Genomic DNA, 20,518 nt, shown 5'->3' with positions numbered 1-20,518 from the left:
TGTTCAGACTTGAGGCATCGGCATTTTTATCCTGGGAGGAGACACGGGGCTCAGAGTCTGCCCCTGGGGCGTTAGTGCTGGAGACAAACCAACCTGCAGTTTGCTTATCCTGAAATAACAGAGGAAGACTTCAAATCAGTTTATTTTGTTTATTGCTTGACTTTGGGAAAACTGTACCTTGCCATTATGTGCTATTCTGTTTATCTTCTCCACCTTTAACAAGCTGCTATCATTTTAAACACTGTGATTCCTTAGTGTGATAGGAAAGGAAATTTCCCCAGGTATCTGAGCTGGGGCTCAAACCAATCTTCACAACAGACCTTCAAGATAATCAAAGCCAGCCCTTATGGCTGCCAATCAGGGCCTTCCAGAAGAAAAGGCAGCCGTGTTAAGAGCTGTGAAAGCAATACCTGCCCCCCAAAAAACTGCCCCCAAAAGTCCAAAGTGTGGGAAATGACACAGAGCCACAATTCTGCCCAGGATTAAACTTTATTCCAAGAAGTACAAGAAAACAGTGCTAGTTCAGCCCAGGTAGACAACCAAAAGATCTTAATGGGACAGGAGGGATCTAGCCACAGGCAAATTTTAGAAAAAGAGAGTTTAGCCCAGTAGAGTCTGGAAGTTGTAGGTTTTTCCTTAAAAATATAAACCAACAGCCTCAGAGTATAGTTTCTGCAAAGTGCAATAGTGCAATTGCCCTGTGACAATATATTGTTTTTTCTGACAAAGCTTCTTTTGTGTCCTTGTGTTTTTTCTACAGCAGATATTTATAGACATTGTAGTCACAAAGCTCCTAAAAGCACTTCCTGTACATTACATAAAGGTCTGTCTCCCTTCCAAAATCACAAGGACCTGTTCACAAGCTTCCCATTACTTTTGAGACCTTTATTTTACAGGGTAGATACGTTGCCATACTCTATCCACGTGCTCAAGGAAAACATTTGCCCATAGGAGAGTGCTGGGGAGGACAGTCATAGGCAGACAGCAAATGAAATAGTGACTGCAAGTGGTTTGTGTTGTCAGTGGTGGTTTTGTTGTTGGGTTTTTCAGATCTTCAAAATGATTTCTTGAGCAGACTTTTCTTCTGAAGTTGCTTAACCAGATTTACCAGCATGACCTGTGTTGTGCTATTGATTTCTTCCTGGACAGAAGTGCCTGTGACTGTGGCCTTTCTTTAGTATCCATCAAAATGTTTATGTTCCCACCTCACTCAATATTTTCACAGTGCAGTAGCTGTGCAGCTTTCTGTTTAGATCTGGACTATGTTCACCTTTATTGATGAGACCCTGGCACGTTCCCAGCAAAATTAGATTGTTTAGAATACAGAACATTCTGGAATAGATCTAATGTGCCTGGGTTAATTTTATATCCAACTGAGCATAAAATGGTTGATTCTAGTGTTCAAGAGGAAAACATGAGATTAAAGAATTGATCTAATCTGAATTGTAGTTTGTTAAAAAACATCACTTATTTTAATGGGCCTAAACATGCACGTTGTCTGGAGTTCAAAGGAAAATGAGATCCAAGCAAAAGGTATAAAAAATGTGGAGAACACATTGCATAGTAAACAATCCCATGAGCTCATGCTGTGCCCTTTCTTTGCCTGCCTTTGATGTTGGAGCTCCCATTTTATTCTTGCAGACTTGATCCTGCTGCCTTTGAATTTAGTGGGAAGACTGCTCATTGACTTTGGTTGTGCAAAAAACCTGACTTTAGATTCTTACATGACTTTTTGGAACAATAAAGGAGTTTTATGTATTTTATTGTGTGATGGCATCCTAAGCTCTCACAGTGGAGGAAGAAAACAGAACCAGGGCTGTGTTGCACTGGCTTTCTGCTCCCAGGGACAGGAGCTGCACCCCCATTTTCCATCTGCTGTCCTTTTTCCTCTCTTCACCAAAATGCCAAAGCAATGGAGCAAAATAGGATCAGTGGAAGTACAACAGAAAGGAGTAAATGAAGGGTAGAGGGAGAGGGCTGTAGTTGGTTGATATAGAACCATAGAATCTTAGAATGGTTTAGGTCAGGACCTTTAAAGTCCAACACTCACCCTGCAGTGAACAGGGACATCCTGAACTAATTTCAGTTGCTGAAAGACCCATTCAATGTGACCTTGAATGTGTAAAGGTTGTGGAAGAGAGGAGGTGGCTCTGACCTTTCCACACTCTGTGCTACAGTTGTACCACAGTATTTTTGATCGGGAAGGGGATATCACTTCACAAAATTCAGACAATGTCACCCATTGTGGATATAAGGCTGCCTGCTTCTTCTCAAGGGTGTGTTATTGCTTCTCATGCAGATAACCATGAACACAAGATGTGTGAAACACTACCTACATTTCTTAATTGCTAGAGAAGTATTTTAGCACCAAGCTTCCCCAGGAAAGGAAGGAAAAATACCTTCAGGCTTGAAAAAATAGAAATAGCTTACCTTGTCCAGCTTGCATGTTCCTCTGCTCTCTCACATTCAGAAAAGAACAAATTCCCTTCAATTTGACTCTGTCTGTGACTCAGACTCCTGCCAGCAGCCACTTCCAAAGGTGGCCTCCACCAAATGAGCAATCCCTGACATAAGAGCCTGGGGCAACAATTGGCTGAGGACAAAATCCTCCTGAGGCCACTCACAAGAGCAGACTAAGACAGACTGGCCCTAGTCTCTGCAGATCGTTTTTGATTAAGGTTTACTGTGCAACAGCAAGGATTAGAAAGTGCCAGTGGAGGCCGAAGTGTCACAGCCCCAGACTGCTGCCACTGTAGCCCTACAGGAGACAGAACGCTCCTGGCTGTGGAACGAGGAGCCCAGGGAGATGTAAAATGTCTTGCGCAGGAGGCTGCAGGCACTAGAGAATGGAGAGCGGCAGCGGAGGGCACTCAGTGGGAGGGGAGCAGAGAGGCTGTGAGCATTTCACAGTTCATTACAGCTTTGACAATGTCTGGCAGCATCACACACTTCTAATTTAATTTGGAATCGAGGTGATTTCCCAACACATTGTTTTGCACTTGAAACCTCTCTCTTAATTCCCCTTTTGTTAATCTATTAACAAATTAGGACGTTTTCTGTAGCAGATGAAAAAAACTTGTGTTTGCAACTGCACAGCACTGGTTTGAAAATAGTAAAAAGAAATGTAACAGCTCAAATACAGGGTGTCTACTTGGAGAGTAAACGTCTTCAGTGTTAGCTCAGCTTTTAAAACAAACTTAGTAATTGCTTCCAGAGATAAAATATTTGCAAGCCATTATTACAGCACACTTTCATTAAAGGGAAGGAAACACAGTTGTCTCTTTGGAGCGTGCAGACGGGAACAGAGAAAGCTGTGCTCCATAATTAATCTTCAAGAGCTGTCAGGTACCTGCACCTCTGACAGCCCAACATTAAAACCTTACCAGCAGAGCATTCATCCATGCTGCTGTTTCCCAAGCCACCCAAAGGAGGTCGTGAATTTGTTAATTAATTTCTGGGAAACACCATGGATCTGTCTCTGAGAGCAAATAACAAATAGCCCAGGGAGATGTAAAATGTCTTGAGCAGAGAACACAAGCCTGTAAGTGATTTAAGAGTATTGTGTATTCTTGAAAAGCAGTGGAAAAGGAGGGACTGTGTCAGCCAGCTCCTCTCCTTACACAGACAGGTGTTTTTTCCTGAAAGTGGCTGTTTCACTTCAAAGCCTCTGATCCTGCAGCTGATAAAATTGACAGCCAGTGGATCTGCTTCTTCATGCCAGGACAGGTTGGACTGGGGTCTGTCTGGAGATAACAGAGGTATCTGTATTTTGCTTTCTAGAGATTTCTTCGGGGTTATGCAATACAAGGTATTTGTTGTCTGCAGAAACATCCCTCACAGACAGCAGCATTTCCGATCATGGTTTTAGTTCAACTTCTCTTGTCCTTGACATAATTTGGAACAATTTTGCACTAAAAATAACTAGACAGGAAAAAATAACAAAAACAAAGAACTCAAACAAGGCATAAATCTGCATTGTTTCCCTCTTCAGGGCTAATAATATGGTGATATGGCAGCAGGCCACAGCAGTAATTGCTCCATATCTACACTGCACACATGCTCCATCAGAACAGCACATTTCTGTTCACAGGGGCACAACCTAAAATTAACCACCAAGAGCTCCATAGCATAGCGAGCTCAGTTAAAATTATGATGTTTAAAAAATAAAGAGCCTCACTAGCAGTGATAGGACATATGAATACACAGCCTGCTTCAGAGGTTCTAGCATTTTCAGTAGGAACCTGGTACATGTGAATCCCAGGGTTACTCACAAGTTTTACAGTAAACACTTGTCTGGATTAAACCTCTCTGTACTTAATTTTTGGCCAACTGGCTACTCAGAATTTAGAAATTGAGCAACCCTTGGCAGGGCTGATTCTCTCCGGCTGTGTAACATACACTATGATGTTGTGATCCCCCATAGCAGCCAGAGGCAAAGCCTACTTTACATAGGAACCCTGCTGCCCAGATCCCTTGCCCAGAAGGAAGACTTCATATTACACTTGCAGTTTTTCCTGAAATGCTTTGAATCCCCACCTTACTGCACTCTAATTGACTCGGTCATCTCAGCAGAAACTCCTCCTCCACCTCTGTTAAGGTAAGGCCTTTATGGGACCGTAAATATACACGGCATGCAACCCTTTTTCTGACTGGAGGATCTTTACTTGGGACTGGAGCACCTTAGGGAACAGGCTGCTGGATTTTTATGTGACTCTGTAAAGCCACCATTTGCTAAAGAGCAAGGAGGGACCTTCAGGCAGCTCCCACCCTCACTGTGAGCATCCTGCAGGTTGTCACCATCCCGACATTGATCTGGGAATTTCCCCATTCAGCCCACAGAGAATTTGGGCGTTGTGAATTCTGCTCCTGAAGCGTCACTTGCTATCACCCACCTTTGCAGATCTGCCTTAGGAACATGCTGTGGAAAGGAAGCCAAGACCTTTAGGTTTCTACTACCTTGCCCCTATTTCTGCCATTCTCTACCCTCTATTGCAGAGAGAAAAGCTTTTCTACAGATAGTGGAGTGCTTGTAGGAAGATATTCTTTGACCAGGAGCAAGACTGTATGGTTACCCTGGTTTTCTTGCACTTGTTATTATTCAGAAAGAGCCTCTGTACAGAGGAAGGAAATTTTATAATGATTGACTGCAAGGATTTCCAACAATCAGAACTCATGATCCGCAGGGATTATTTGTAGTTGATTGTGAGCCATGTCTCATTTGTCCTGCTACAGAGGAAGTTCAGTGACTCACTGTTTGAGGTATAACATAATGATTTTTGCCAGATCAACTTCCCACAAAGGAGAGCATTTAGTGTAAACAAATCACTTATTGTAGAGCAGGACTAGCTTGCAGTGTGAGAGAGGACACAGTTTATTACACTGAAGAAAAGCTGGAACAGTTCAGTCACTTGGGACTTCAAAACATTAGTGCAAGTGTAATTTCTGTAATTTAAGATGATCGTTTTATGTTCCTTCGCAGTGTACAGGAAGAAGAGTTATTTTTCTCTTTTCAGGAGTCTTTTTGTGTTTATTAAGGTTGTGATGATTTTCTCCAGCTGTTCTCTTTTCTAGAATTGTCTAGAAGTTTCTAGAAATGGATTAATTGGCTACATCTTCCAAACCAAGCACATGTATTCCATCTGCAGCCTTAGCAATGCTATCTAGACTGGAAAGGTTATTTCAGCATCTTACATGCCATGCATACACTGATGGAACAAATTGATTTTTTGCACATCTGTCTTGGTTGCTGTTAATTAGATGTTTCTGTGTTTGGCAAGCATCGTTTTGTTATTTTTCCAGAAAATGCAACCACACTGATTAGTGACAATTCCAATGTACCTCCCTTCCTTCTTTTCCGAGAATAGTCACCATGATTGCTCTTCTCCAGTGCCCTGGAACTCGTCTGTGCTCCTCACCTTCTCAAGGAGGATCACTGACATCTCATCCTGCTTACAGCAGCTACTTAAGCATTTTAAATAAACTTCCTTTTTCTTAAGTGACTATTGAAGGAAAAAAGACCTTAAACCTGTTTGCCCATTATTATTTCCCCCTTCCCATCACAAGTTGGACTAAATCATATTTCATATCTTTGGAGAATGTCCTCATATTATTTTTCATTCAATTTCCTTGTTGTATCTTATCCTGGTCTTCATTTTTGTCCCTATGATTATACCAATCAAAGGAATTAATTATGCCCAAATCCATTTGTTTCAGGACTTCTGCCACACTGTGCAGCAGCTTGACTTTTGTCTGATAATAACAGTAAGCAAATACCTTTTAGGCAAAATATGACAGATTTTTTGTGATGCTATCTCTTTTGTATTCCTTTTTATTAATAGACATGCAAGGGAGGAACAATTTGACCTTTGAAATTATATTTTATTCTGTTTGAATACCTGAAACTTAACAGTATGATTAAACAGCTGCTCTAGTTAAGGTTGGATAAACCCAAACTCAAATATTTTCTGAATATTCCCACACTAACCAGGAAACAGTATTTTGACAGTTTTGAAGTGTTTCCATAATACTGTTTTTCTCTGTTATTTTTCATGTCTACTGTTTAATACATTTTTATTTAAACAGAACCGAGAGTTTTGACAGTAATTTTTGTAAGCATGATTCAAAGCACAAAGTGAGCCTGCTCTAAAATGAACAAAAACATAAAAGGCCAGATGCTTGGCTGCCTTTGTGAGCTGAGGGCAAAGCTTGAGCCACCTGGTATTTACCCACCACCAGTTTTACTGCTGCACACTTCCCATCCTTAAAATCCTCTTCAATCATTAACTGGTTTCTCATAGTTCAGCAACGCAGGTAAAGTTCTTTCTTCCTGCCTGGCGGGAAGAGACAAAGTGATCCAGTGAGTAGAAGAGGCACAGAGGGATTCACCATCAGTGCCCCCATTCAGAACATGATTTAATTAACCTTTACATGGTGGTAAAAATGCCTGCATCTTTCCTTTCACTCAATGAGTCATCCATCTCTTTCACATTCTCTCATCTATATTACACATCTTTCTCCTCTTGCTTTTTACAAAAGAAATTCTATTTCTTTTTTTTCCCATCTGTTTGGTCTCTTCTTTCCCTGTGAAAGCTCTTGCACAGGGGAAAAGATCCTGTGTCTTGCTCTTGGTTAATCTTTTCATTTCTTGGCAGACAGTCAGGTAGAAAGCAAAGCAGAGAGCTTTGGCACAAGGCAGAGTCTGAGTGTTTGGTTGTTATGAAAATTTTTTATTGTTTCTAGGGGATTTTTTTCCACATCTCTTCTTGGGAATGTTTCACTTAGGCTGCCCTTTAGTCTAGGGAGAGAATAGGAACCCATTATATGAAAGGCTGAGGTTTGATGTTACAGCTATTCACAGGAAAGTGGGACTTTCCTTTTATTGTTCACTACAAACATTTTCCTTCATGAGAAGCATAATAGAAAGGCAGGTCTGAAGTTAAGGGGAAAAATGTTTTGCCCAGCTTTAATCAGATATGAATTGCCTGTGAAGCTTTACAAGAAGTATATTGTTTGAGATAAAGAACATCAGCTGATACTTCCTTTTCTTTTTGGATGCATCATTACAAAATAATTATGGGAAAAGAGAAAGTGTAAGTATTGTAATGTTTCACAAAAAACCTCCCAAACAACTGTTAAAAAATAACTAGTGATAATTTGCAGTGCTGGATCTCTGCATATGATCTGTCTCTGCTCCAGGCGAGTTGCTCTGTCCCTGGTCTGCAGCACCTCTGTATGGGCTGAGCCAAGAAAGGTGATCCCTCCTCTCAGGTCTCAGGATTCACTGCTACCCAGCAGTCACTTCCCACCTGCTTGGCAGCTCTGGCATGACACTTCTTAGGGATGTCCATGATAACTCTTTAACTGCCAGTTTTCCATCATCTGAAGGACATAAATCCCTGTGCTTTTTTGAGCCTAACATGACCCAGAACAAAAGAATTTTAGCACTTTCCAAGCCTGGGGTGCTGTTAGTCACAGACAAAACTTACCTCAAGAGTCCCTATCCATTCCCACCCTGCAGCACCTCCTTGAATTCATCACTATCCATTCCCACCCTGCAGCACCTCCTTGAATTCATCACAGAGAAGAACAGCTATTTCCTCATGCTGGCAAAGTCAGCCCCGGCTGACACTGAGAACCTCCTGAGACAGGGAAATGATGCAGAAGGAGCAGGAGAACCTTGGGCTCCCTGTGCCCCAATTCCATTCTTTAGCTTCCTCACCCATGCTCTGAGGTGTCTCATAAGAGTGGCTGAGCTTTGTTTTCTAACTACAGCCACTCAGTGTGGATCAGGATCACAAAGCCAGCATCTCCAGTCCAGTCTCAGAGCAGAGGGGTGGGATGCTCAGCCACATGGCTATTTTTCTGCACCGTGGATAGCTGATGGCATTAGCAGTTGTGTTCATGGGTGAAGTGGACTATTTGGTCTTGTATGTGCAGGTCCTGAAGTGCACACACACAGTACAAGTGTTGTGTGGGACTGTTCCTCCTGTCTGGCAGAAGCATATCCCTGCATGGTGCTCATCCTGGGCATTCAACCCTTGGAGTTTACAGGGTTGTTGAGCCTCAGCTGACTAGTGCCAAGTCTCTTGGCAACAGCTCTGATCTGAATAGTCTTTAACACCCTTCCTTTAAAGTATGTATTTTTGAAATTGTACAAGGTAGGTGTGTGCTGTATATCTTTACATGCCTCATGTCTGTATAACACATTCCTGAAGCACAGGGCACAGTCTTTTCAGCTAATCTTGGGCTTTGTCTTCATACAAGCTGACCCTGATTTAATTACATGAATGTTCTTACACGTTCCATATGCATTCAGGGAAGGTCCAGGAATGAACACGTTTTTTTCAGAGTAAACTGAATTGTCAGCAAACGAAAGAAATAGCCTGTATGGGAAGGTTGCTAGAGGGGAAGAATAAAGCTCATCTAATTTAGGCAGATACAGAAAGGTAAAGTTTGGAGGCATGAAAAGCCATGATAGACCTACATTCCTGGAAAGCCACTCTCTGTACTGGAGCAAAGTTCATGGGGAATTATACAATTAATGCATGATGTGCTGAAGAAAGCAGAACTAATAAAAAATGAGTTGACTCTCTGTGTCCAGAGGGAAAAAAAATCTAGTCAGTGTTCAGATTAAAGCAGCACTTCAGCCCCCTGTGTTTCAGCAGGAGCTGTTGAGAGGTGAGTATTCAGTTTCATTTCAGTAGCATGGTTGAAATCACGGTTTTATTGTATAAAGTAAAAGGGGAGAAAATAATTTCAAGAAAACAATTTCAAAAAAACCCCCAAAACTTTTATCAAACCTTGTCCTAGTTTTTCCTCACTAAATACCAAAGTGAAATTTCACAGGACTCATTCTTCATTTAAAGTTTTTAACCAGATGTCTGTGTCATATTTTGTAAAAAGTCTGCATAGATTTTTCTCTAGCCACATATTGGATATTCATGTCATACAGGATAACTCACTAGTAAAATTCTTGGTTTAGGGTTAGATGATATAAAAAATAATCATCTATTATTCATGCCATCTACATATGCCAATGATGAAGAACAGTGTGGGCTATACTGACAGTTGATGGTAAAGTTTGCATCATAAATATTTTTAGTGTAAATGCTTCCATGTACAAATGTACTTCTAGAAGTTCATTTTTACAACTTCATGTCATTTTGAAATCTTCTTTCTAACATATATGTTAAATTCAGTCAAGTAGAATTGGAAGCCCGTAAACCTCAGAAGAGCATTAAAAACATTATTTTTTTAACTATGAAAATGCTTTTCCTACTGAAAATTCTTTAATAAACTCATACTAAAGATTAAATTGTACTAAGAACATAACTTGTGAAATTAAACCTTTTTAACTATAATCTAACAAAGTATAATTAACGCTGGCATGCACAACCCTTAATTAACCACAGTGTATTTACAGAACATGATGTTTTCAATGGAAAATTTCTTATAGGAATGTTAAAGTTACTCTAATATAGGAAAGATCCTGTGTTAAGGAAATGCATGAATAATTTGCCTTTCAGCATGGCTCCCTAGAGAAATGTGTTTCTCTGCATCCTTTCCTGTATGTAAATATTGGGAAAGCTTTGCAAGCGAAACTGGAGGCACAGTTAGCTTTATGCCAAAATTTCTTTCCATGTGATCACAGCCCCATTTAAGAGTCCTTGTGGCCATTTTTGCACATCTATCATACCCAGCAAGAGGGTCGGTCCACAAAGCTCAGTCTGGTCATTGTCCAAGATGGTGTCACATTCCTTCAAAAAACACATCCAAAAGCAGGACAAACTAAAGATCTCACAAGAACTCCCCTGAGGAAAGAAGCATTTGGGAAAAAATCCTCCATATTTTTCCTTGGTTTCTTGGTCATGGCACTCATTCAGAAAGGATTTTAGATGGAGAAGCTGCCTGGAAAAAGATATTTGAAATTTCAAAGGATCTGTATTTATTGCAGCAAGGTCCACCTTAGCTCTCGAGCATGGAGGAGAGGTTGTCACAAGAAGCCTTTGTTTGGGTTGGATGATCTGAAAGGTCTCTTCCAACACAACCAATTTTATTATTCTGTGCTTCTGTACACACAATGTACCTGTTTGGGGCATTGCACATTATCAAAACCCACCTGCCTCGAGGCTGGCATGGCAAACCTGATGCATCCTACCATGCAGAGCTGTCAGGTTTGGTTAAGGTCCTCATGCACAGCTCTATGTAGGCTGTAGCCTGCTGATTTGTGTGGGACAGTGGGTCAGGGCCAAAAGGAATCTGATATTGTTGGTGGTTTTCTTGAAATGCTGCAGCTTAATCAAGGGAAACTGAGGAAAGCTCACCAGGAAAATTGAGGGCTTCCCTTAGATCTAAGATGAAAGCTGAACAGGGCTGGCTGCAAGGAAATATGTGGGAGGTTGTTTGAAGTGATGTCCTGTGCTTTCCACATTAACACTTGCTTCTTGTAATCTTGGTGTTCTCCACTGCACTCTAGCAGAGGGACAAAGAAGAGACAGGAGGCTGCAAGCTGATCAGCAGCAAGTGTCACAGCAGCCTATGGTGACCCAGTCTGCAATGATCTCTGCTTTTCTGGGAATGCAGGGAGATCTCAGCAGGGCTGAAGGGAAGCAGGTGGCCCTACCAAGTGTTTGCCACTTCATGTCCTTGACATAGAGCAGAGTTCTGTAGGAAGGGGGTCAAGTGAAAATTGAAAACAAGTCTGTATTCACAATTCAGACCAAGCTCACTCAAAGGACACCGGACAACTGCCCAGCTCAGACTGATGCCCAGGATGCCCAAGGAAGTGGTGGAGTCACCATCCCTATTTAAAAGATGTGTAGACATGGTGCTTAGGGACATGGGTTGGTGGGGGGTGTAATGGTGTTGGGTTAATGGCTTGAATAGATCTCAATGGTCCTTTCCAAACAAAATGATTCTATGATCTGCTGTCTGACCTGCTCCAGGATTTTTCTGAACCTAGTTCTTTTCCAGCTCCATATTCTCCTTAGCCATACAGGCCCTCGCACAAGAGGATGATATGATGTGGAATGTGTACTTGCTCACCTCCAGCATCATGTCCCTTTGAGTGTCTCTCATTGGCAGCAGGCTGAGAACAGCACTGTCATAGTGAGCCTGTTGTTAGATGGTACTGAGGGATGTCTCTGACTTGTAATTGTTCTCCAATGTAACACCAAGTAAAACAATAAAATTTTGGTTTTTTGAATGTTGTACAAGAGAGAGATGCATCACTCAGGCAAATGAAGCACTCCATTGATAGCTGCCTTAATGAAAGTGCTCCAGAAATTCTGTGTTTCAGCTCAGGCTGGCTATGGAACCATAAAAAAAATCATTAAACCAAACAAATACAAAGTGATAAGTAGGTAATCAACACATGAAGGGCATTCTGCACATTTTGGTCTTGAAATGCAATGATGACACTCATAATGAAGTTGCATTTCAATATGATGGGTAAAGTTAAGGCTCTTCTTTGGAGTATGTAATGTGCTATTTCAGACAGGGTTGATTTTTTTAGTTTATTATTATAATATATAGCACCTGTCCATTCCTATCAGGATTCCCATGTTTGCACTGTACAGACACAGAACTGAAATATTTGTTTCATACAAGCCTGCACAGCCCCGTTCATGGAAGTGCAGATATGCCAGCATGAAAGCCAGGCTCAGGGAAAAGAGGTCAGACATCTGCTCTGTGCCATGGGGACAACCTTTGTGTCAGGAGTGTCATGATCTAGTTTCACCTTTTCTGCATCACTCTGGGCAAGCCAAAAATGGCACAAAGATCTGGTGCTCTCAGTCACCTTCCTTTGAAAGCTTTCTTCACCTCACTCTGTTTTTCCTTGGGGAATGGCAATTATGACCATTAACTTTTTGAGCCTGGTTACTCTATTTTTTTTTATCCTTATTTCTGATTTTGTATCACCTCTGCCCAAAGCATCACAAGGTGAATCCCCAGGGGTCCTCCAAACTGTAAAAGCAAGTCCAGATCCTGCTAGGAAAGAGGATTTTAGAGGCAGGTAGATGCAGTGGATTGGTACCAGGAACAGCTGGAACCAACAGCATGGGCCAGGGTGGGAGCAGAGAAGAGACGGGCCATCCATAGATGATCATCTGGGATGTGATGAGTGCCAACTACAGCAGTCATGACAGCAACAGTCATCCTAAGGTTCAAGGTCAGGTTGGGTGGGACTTTGAGCAACCTGATCTAGTAAAAAATTTCATGGCAAGGGAGTTGGAACAAAGTGATCTTTAAAGGTTCCTTCCAACCCAAACCATTCTATGATTCTGTGACCCTCTCAAGCTCCATCCTGCTAATGTGCTGCTGAAGGCATCCACATCTTGCCACAAAAGCAGCTCTTTCTGGCTGTAAGCAGAGCTGTAAGCTCTGCTGTCCATGAAGCATCCACTGTGCCAGCCCAAGAACTGCAGCATCTGTTTATAGCTTTATAGAAAAGGTGCATTTCTACCCCAAAGGCAGGGAGCACTTTGAAAATGGGAATCATGCTCCTTCTGAAGCCTGCTGTTTGCACACAAATAAATAAGTGGGTATTGTCATGGAATAAACACACAGCCTGTTTTTCAGACTCAGGTCAGGCAGAAAAGGTTTGTTTCTGCAGCTATTGGAGAGAAGGCAGAGTGGCAGTGATCCGTATGATCTGATGTCAAATAAAAGTTCTGGGGCTTGTGTACATTTATGGATAAAAATTAACCCAAGAAAGGGCATGGAAAGAAACTTTGTTAGACCAGATGTGCCCCTGCCTTCCTGGTGACTGAGAGTCCAAGGCCCTGTGGCCTCAAGACATTTCAGTGTGTCCCTCTTGCTGCTGACACTGCTATGTCCTCAATCAACTTCCAGGCCTGCATCCACATTATGTGTTATTTTACAGTGTCATATTCCAAGCAGAGCTCCTGTTTGAGGAGAGAAGGGTCTGTCTCCCAGGTATCTTTTGAAAAAATGTTTCATTTCTTCTTTGTCTTGCATGACAGATCCATAGCTAAAGATGGAGCAATATTGGAACATTTCTTTTAGAAAAGAGCAGGTATCAGGCTGGCAATTTCTGTGCTGAGTTGTGTGCAGGAGCCAGACCATATCGGGTGTACTACTCATGGACTATATTGCAAGAAACCTCTCAAGCGCATGGACAAAGTTGGAAGAAACCTATACGAGAGAAAAAAATAATTCCTTGTCCTGCATCCCCGCTGTCAGCAGATGGCTCTGCAAGCCGTGGTGCTGCCTGGTTAACCATTGCCTTGTGGAGGCAGCCGGGGCTCCGGATGAGTGGGAGGGAGCCCGGCTGCGTGCGCTGATGCGGTTCTTGCTTTCTGCCTGGGGGAATTCGAGGTGCCCCAAAACCTGTAATAAACCATGGATTTTGTCTAATTCATGTTCTTCCTGGCATCTTTCCCAGCATGATCGTGTTCTTTTTTAACAGATATCCGTCCCATCCTGTTCGCTGTGGAAGTCCAGCCCACGGTGAGCACACAGCCATTCGATCCCTGTCTCCCATGTCTGTAGCTGAACGCTAATGGCATTCTCTGGGTGAGCACGTCAGAACGACAGCTCCTGCAGCCCCAGCGCTGCAGCCCTGCCCTCCTACCTGCAGCATCCCAGACACCTCACCTGCGGTCACACATTCTGCATCACATCCCTGACAGCGCTGGAGACACAGCACTTCGCTGTGGTGCTCCGTCAGGCACCAAGCAGGTTAAATGAGCATCTGACATGCACCATACTGGAGAAAATGCAGCTCAGAACAGTTGTATCATCTCTTTTCTGTGCCTAATGCTGGAAGCCTCTAGAGGTCCAATCTGCTTGACTTTTTTCCTATCTGGCAACTCAATTTTAATGACATTTGTCTCCTGTGACCGCACAGAGTCAAAATCGCATTTTATAGATAACACATTTAGGTTAGGGATGCAAGCCAAAAGCACTCTTAGGGAACAGCACAGGCTTGGAACAGTCAGGGAAATGGTGCATCCTTTCCAGCTAAAGTGCTTTGTAGCAGATTGCTATGAAGATATTGGGAAGATTTGTCATGAGTGGCAAATGCCTGGGGAGTTTAAATCATGTAAATAGATCTTTACCTACACAGTAGCATCCAGGCTGGGCAAAAGGGGATGCAGCTTTGTCTGTTATCTAAAAAGTTGAACTTGTTTTCTAAAATTATGATCACAGTCATTTAGGTTGGAAAACACCCTTAAAATCATCAAGTCCAGTCACTAACCCAGCACAGCCAAGTCCACCACTAAACCATGTCCCCAAGTGCCACACCTACACATCTTTTAAATTATTCCAGGGATGGTGATCTCATCCAGCCCCATATATTTCTGTTTGTCTAAGTGGTGTAGCAGGTCACTGACCATTTCCCCTTGGATTAATGGGGTTTCATTCTGCACCTTGTTTCTGTCTTCCAGTTCAGGGGCTTGGGTACCCTCAGGACAACTGGTCTTACACTTAAAGACTGAGGCAGAAAAGGCATTAAGTACCTCACCCTTGGTCACTATGTGTCCCCCTGCATCCAATAAAGGATGGAGATTTTCCTTAGTCCTCCTTTTGTTGTGAATGTATTTACAGAAACATTTTATGTTGTCTATTAAGGCAGTAGCCAGATAAATGTCTAGTTGAGCTTTGGTGCTTCTAATTTTCTCCCTACAAAACCTCACAATGTCCTTGTAGTTCTCCTGAGTTGCCTGACCCCTCTTCCAGAGCTGGTAAACTCTTTTTTCCCCTGAATTCCAGCCAAAGCTATCTCTTCAGCCAGGCTGGTCTTCTCCACCTGTTCATCTTTCATGAGTCGTGGGGACGGCTTGAACCTGCACTTTTAGGGCTTCCTTCCTGAAGAATGACCAGCCTTTCTGGACCCCTTTGCCTTTCAGGAGTCTAGTACTACACCTGTACAGTGTTTTGTGTCCTCTCCCTTACCACACAGGGTATGGTTAAATAAGGTCTCTGAAGTTGCTCAGGTAGGGGATGGCACCATTTCTACACTGAAGACGTGCAGAAGAATTTTTCTCACAGAGTTGAAACTGCCTTGCAGGAGGTTGCCTGTGAATGGAGAACGTGGTCACGTCATCAGATCTGGGCTGAAAAGACCCCTTCTTTTCCCATGCTGTGCTCCTTCAGAGCCCTTCCATCCCCAAGGGACACACATTGTTCTGCCTGCACTGAACATTTCTCAGCTGGAACCTCACCTTAAACTGGTACTACAACCCTGTTATCAATATTTTGTTATTTCTTTTTAAACTATGTTGCCTTTCCTCCCACTACCTCCACTTTTCTGTTTATTTCCTCTATGTCTGAGTGTTTTTTCATTTATGGAGATAAAAGCCATGGAGAAGTGAAGTGAGAAACTTTCCCACTTGAATTTCTACAAAGGAAAATCCTTGACCCTGAGCTGCCAGAGAAGATAGTGGCATGGTGGCAGTGTGCCTGGTACCAAAGAGGGACACAAAGGCCCCATCTGTGTGAATGCAATGTACAGGCACTGGTGCCCAGTTGTCTGCACACTCATCTTGGTGGGACAGTCCTCTGCACACATTTGGCCCCAGCTCTGGCAAAAAAATTCCTGGGTTGGATTCAGGACTTAACCCAACACAGGGACCATCCCCAGCAGCAAACTGGATGCACACAGTCCTTTAAAAGGTAAAAGTGTAATAGTATGAATGCAGCCTTATCATACCAGGAAACCTCAAGGTCAGAGAAAAGGCAAAGAAGAGTTTTATAGGACAAAACTGAAAGTGATGATGTTTCAAAATGAAAATAAAAATGTTCTGTCTCAGCAATGCTGAGTTTTGGCTCCCTTGACAAATTCCAGACAAATCAAGGCAAGAGCATGCTCATTTGGACAGACAGTGGCTGAAAGCCATTCCTTCAGGGAAGCTGGCACAGCCTGCCCAGCTCACAGAACAAACCATGCTTTGCATATTCCCACCTGCCCAACACAGCTCAGCATTCAGCAGGGTCAGCTTCTCCAAGGGATGTCTCCTGGGCAGCGTGGAGCACCATTTGGAAGGGAAATGCAAGGAGCTCCAGCTCACATGCATTATAAAAATAGCTACATCCATCTACAGAGTCCTTGCCCTGCTTTTCAACTCAGTCCCACAATCTCACTGGAGCTATAGCTCCCCAGACAGATCTGACTGGGCAGAACCTGTGCCTCATTTGGCTGGGCAGGACTGTAGCTCAGGCATCCCAATGCAAACCTGCTTTCATGGAGGAGTTTGGTGGAAATGTGAAGTTGTGAACTAGAGCAAGAAAGGCACCAGGTGCTTTCCCTTCTGTCCCACCTGCTCTGCTTTGGTAGGAGGCACAGTCACAGCGGGGTGACACAGGAGCAGTGTCAGGCACCACGACTGGATTGGGCAGAGCTGGAGCAGCCCCACAGGTCCAAAAGGGCCACCCAAGCCATGAGCAACCTGCTGCTGCAGGGGCTGTCACACCCTGTGGTCCTCAGCCTTTCCATGCCTCATTTCTTCGCTCCTGAGCACAGGGAAGGAGACATCTCTGTGCCATTTGATCAGGCTGTGTAGGAGGAATAAGTCAGGGCTCAGCAACCCCTTAGCTCAAACCAGGACAGCCCAGCACAGTGCTTTAGTGGACAATAGCCTCAGGAAAGAACAGCAGTTCCTTTCTCTCCTTCCATCTCCCTGTGTTCTGCAGTCACTCCTTTCCTCTTTCTCTCATCCCTGTCTCCTTCCCACTGAGCTGAGCTGTAAACCACTGCTCTGCCTTTGCAGGCTCCAAACTGGCACCATGGTCAAAACCTGCACTGGAGCCCCTCTCCCCAGGCTCGGTCTTGTTAGTTGAAAATCAAAGCAAACAAGGAGCTGGCCTCCTTGCTGTGTTCTATCATTACTCATCCAGCTTGGGCAGGATGGGACAGGGTAAAATTTGCACAAGGAAGATTCTTGATACCATATAAAGGGCCAGCCTGGAAGGGAATAAAGTCTTTGGAGGATCTGTTGCCTAAGGATGCCTTCCTGACTCATGGCAACAAGGAGTCTTGCGCTCTGTACTGGGGCCTGGTGTGCCATACAAAGGCATCCCAAAAGCATCCTGGGCTGGGTTGACTTGTAAATGGCAAAGCTTCTCAGGCATTTACGAGTTAAAGGTGTGTTTGATGACTAGGCTTTAACGTGTTAATGCCTGCTGTACCCTGCTGTGCAATGTGTTCCACTATTTTAGAATTAACCCCCAAGATCTGTTTCAAACCACCCCCAAAGGATAACAGCCTGTGTCTAAAAACATTAACATGTCAATTTGTTTCAGGACCCCCACTGAGTTATCACTCAAGGGCTGAAATATGTAATCAAAATCTCAGCTGAGACTCCACTTTTCTTAAAACGTCTCCCTCCTTGAACATCATCTTCACATCAGCAGCAGGGAATGCATCAGCTCCTTTATTGCCGAGCAGTACCAGCATAGCTGTGCATGGCTGTCATTTTAAGTTCTGTTGAGGAGAAGCCGATATGGAGCTGCTCTTCTCAGCAGTAAAACCCCTGTCCCTGTTTAACCAGTCACATTGCAGCAGTCGCTAGCCCTGAGTTTTATCATTACTCATCCAGCTTGGGCAGTATGGGACAGGGTGAAGGCTGCACAAGGAAGACGCTTGATGCCATGTAGAGGGCCAAGCTATGTGAGAATAAAATCTTTGGAGGATTTAACCTGTCACTATTTAACCAGTCACATTTACTCCTAGCAGAGTCCCCCAGGCTCAAAGTAGCATTGGGATACCCTGGCTTGCGCACAACAAGGATCTGTGGGATGGGGGAGCAGAGGCAGGGGTAGTGGATTTGGAGTTTGTCTCATGGCAGCTCCTGCACGTGTGTTGGATGGTTGGAACCTTTCATGTCTCAGAGACCCTCAGCAAGAGTGGGAATAATGTAAAGGAGTATTTCAGTGGTGCAGGATGCTGCCCATAAATGAAAGGGAAAAAACACATTGGAAAGAAATATTTGTTCATCCATACAAGTCTTATTCCCAGCCTTATCTGCATCTATGTGCTCTGCTGGCATCATGATAATTTCAGGTGGGCCTAGATAAGTGCCCCTGAGGGGTATGAAATTGGTTATTCTCTTCCTTACCAGCCTTTCTTCCCCTCTTAATGACCTCCATCACTGACCTTCTTCAAAATCTTACGTCAAATTCGAATAACAAACCCAGCAATTGGTAACAAGTCTCCATGTACCTGTTGTATTGAATGGAGGCATCTGCCATGGTCTTTCTTGGCAGCTTCCCCTCCCCTGAGCAGCCCTAAAACCCCTGGGAATCCTGTTATTTTTATCCAAAAGCTGCTAGGTATCTTGGAAGCCATATTCATCTTCAGAAAATTCTGTGTTTCCAAAACAAAACTGCAGGATTTTGGTTCCATTAATGGTGTTGGAGGTTTCTTTCTAACTCCACATGAAAATAACTCTGAAAATCCCAACGTAATATCAAGGAAATGGGGCTTCCTGGTCAGCTCTGGCATTGTCAGCTCTCTTACCTTCCCTCAGTTGCTGAGACGTGGAGGCAGCACAGTGCTGGTTTTAGGGAACTGTTCCCGTTTTCCAAAAGGGCAAGAAGCAAGGCTGTAGGAGAGGACAACAAAGTCTTACACTAAGCCAAAGCCCAACATTTTCCATACCCTTCTATTGCATTGCTCCCAGAAGCTTCCTTCCCTTTTTCTTTTGAAGATGGGCTCTGCTTGAGGTCTTCCCATGGAGGGGCTGCTGTAGGGCAGGAGCCCATGTGTCAGAGCCTCACAGGGTGTAGAACAATACAGGCCTACCAGAAGGAATGACCTAGTTAGCCTGAAATGGTGCAGATAGCTCCAGGCAAAATAAAATACTTGGTTTCCTTAAGTGGAAACTGGAGACAGAGCTCCTAATTCCAGTACTGTTCAACTCTGCCACTAGTTTGAGGGAAAAACAAATATAATTGCTGTTAAAAGCTGAGGATTGCAGAAAGACTGGGGGGATAATCAGTAAGTGCAGTGACAGAGCAGTTGTACAGTGGCCTGTATCTCTTCCAGCGGCATAGGATGAATATTGTTCCTTGCAGTGGGACATACAGGAGAATAAGAAAAACAGGCAGTGCCTACAGATTTGGGACTCACTGTGTCTAGAAAAGGATTTGAGGGATTTAGGGGAATCATCTGCACCAGCTCACAGTGTGATGTTGCAGCAAAAAGGACTGAGACTAAAGAACAGATGGGAAATCTGTGCTTTAGTCAAACACAAGCTGTTGGACTCAACAGGAGGAGCTGGTTACATCTTATAATTCTGTGTCAAACAAGAAATCAAACTAGATGTTCCAAAAGAGTTTAAGTTTTTTATTTGCCAAGGGTCACACATGATATTTATTGTAAAGAAGAAGTTTGAAGACATGCCTTTGAAGCCCCGTGGCCAACATCCATCTCCTGAATCTTTCTCTCTTAAATGAGAAATATCAAACCATTTTCATTCCCTTTCCCTTCCTTCCCCTCCCCTTAGAAAAGGAGTGGGCTGGCTGGGAAAGCTGTGGTTGTATAAGGCTGCACCTAGTGCTGGTAATGGGAAAGCTGCTATTGAGGAGAAATTCTAATTACAGCACAACCTTGTCCGGCTGCTCTTTGTGCTCATTCCTGCCTGGGTCCTACAGTACCAACCTTCTGCAAGATCCCACTGCTGTGGGCACTCACTGCAATGTGAAACATGGGTCTTGCTCCAAAGGTTCTCCTAGTCCCTACTATAATTGTCCTGCTTCTCACACAGTTTTCTTTGCCTCACTGGCCTGCAGTAATAACGGGTCACCAGTTAAAGGGGCTCAGAGCTGGGATTCAGTCTGGAAAAACATCCAAAAGGGGGAATGCTCCTGGCATGCTGGCAGCACTTGTTAACTCAATGTCAGAGCTGCTACTCCAGGGACGTGGGAAGTGACATGTGGTTCATCTGGGAAGCTTGGCAGTACTTTCACTGCAAGCAGTTCAGCTGTTCTCCTCAGGGAGAGAGTAGGAAGTGTCCTCATTTCCCCGGGAGCACGAGGCACAGTGTACTTTTAG

Source organism: Neopelma chrysocephalum, unplaced genomic scaffold, assembly GCF_003984885.1.
Source record: "Neopelma chrysocephalum unplaced genomic scaffold, ASM398488v2 Primary Assembly neopelma1_80, whole genome shotgun sequence".
Classification (NCBI taxonomy): Eukaryota; Metazoa; Chordata; class Aves; order Passeriformes; family Pipridae; genus Neopelma; species Neopelma chrysocephalum.
Note: the sequence above shows the minus strand (reverse complement) of the source record.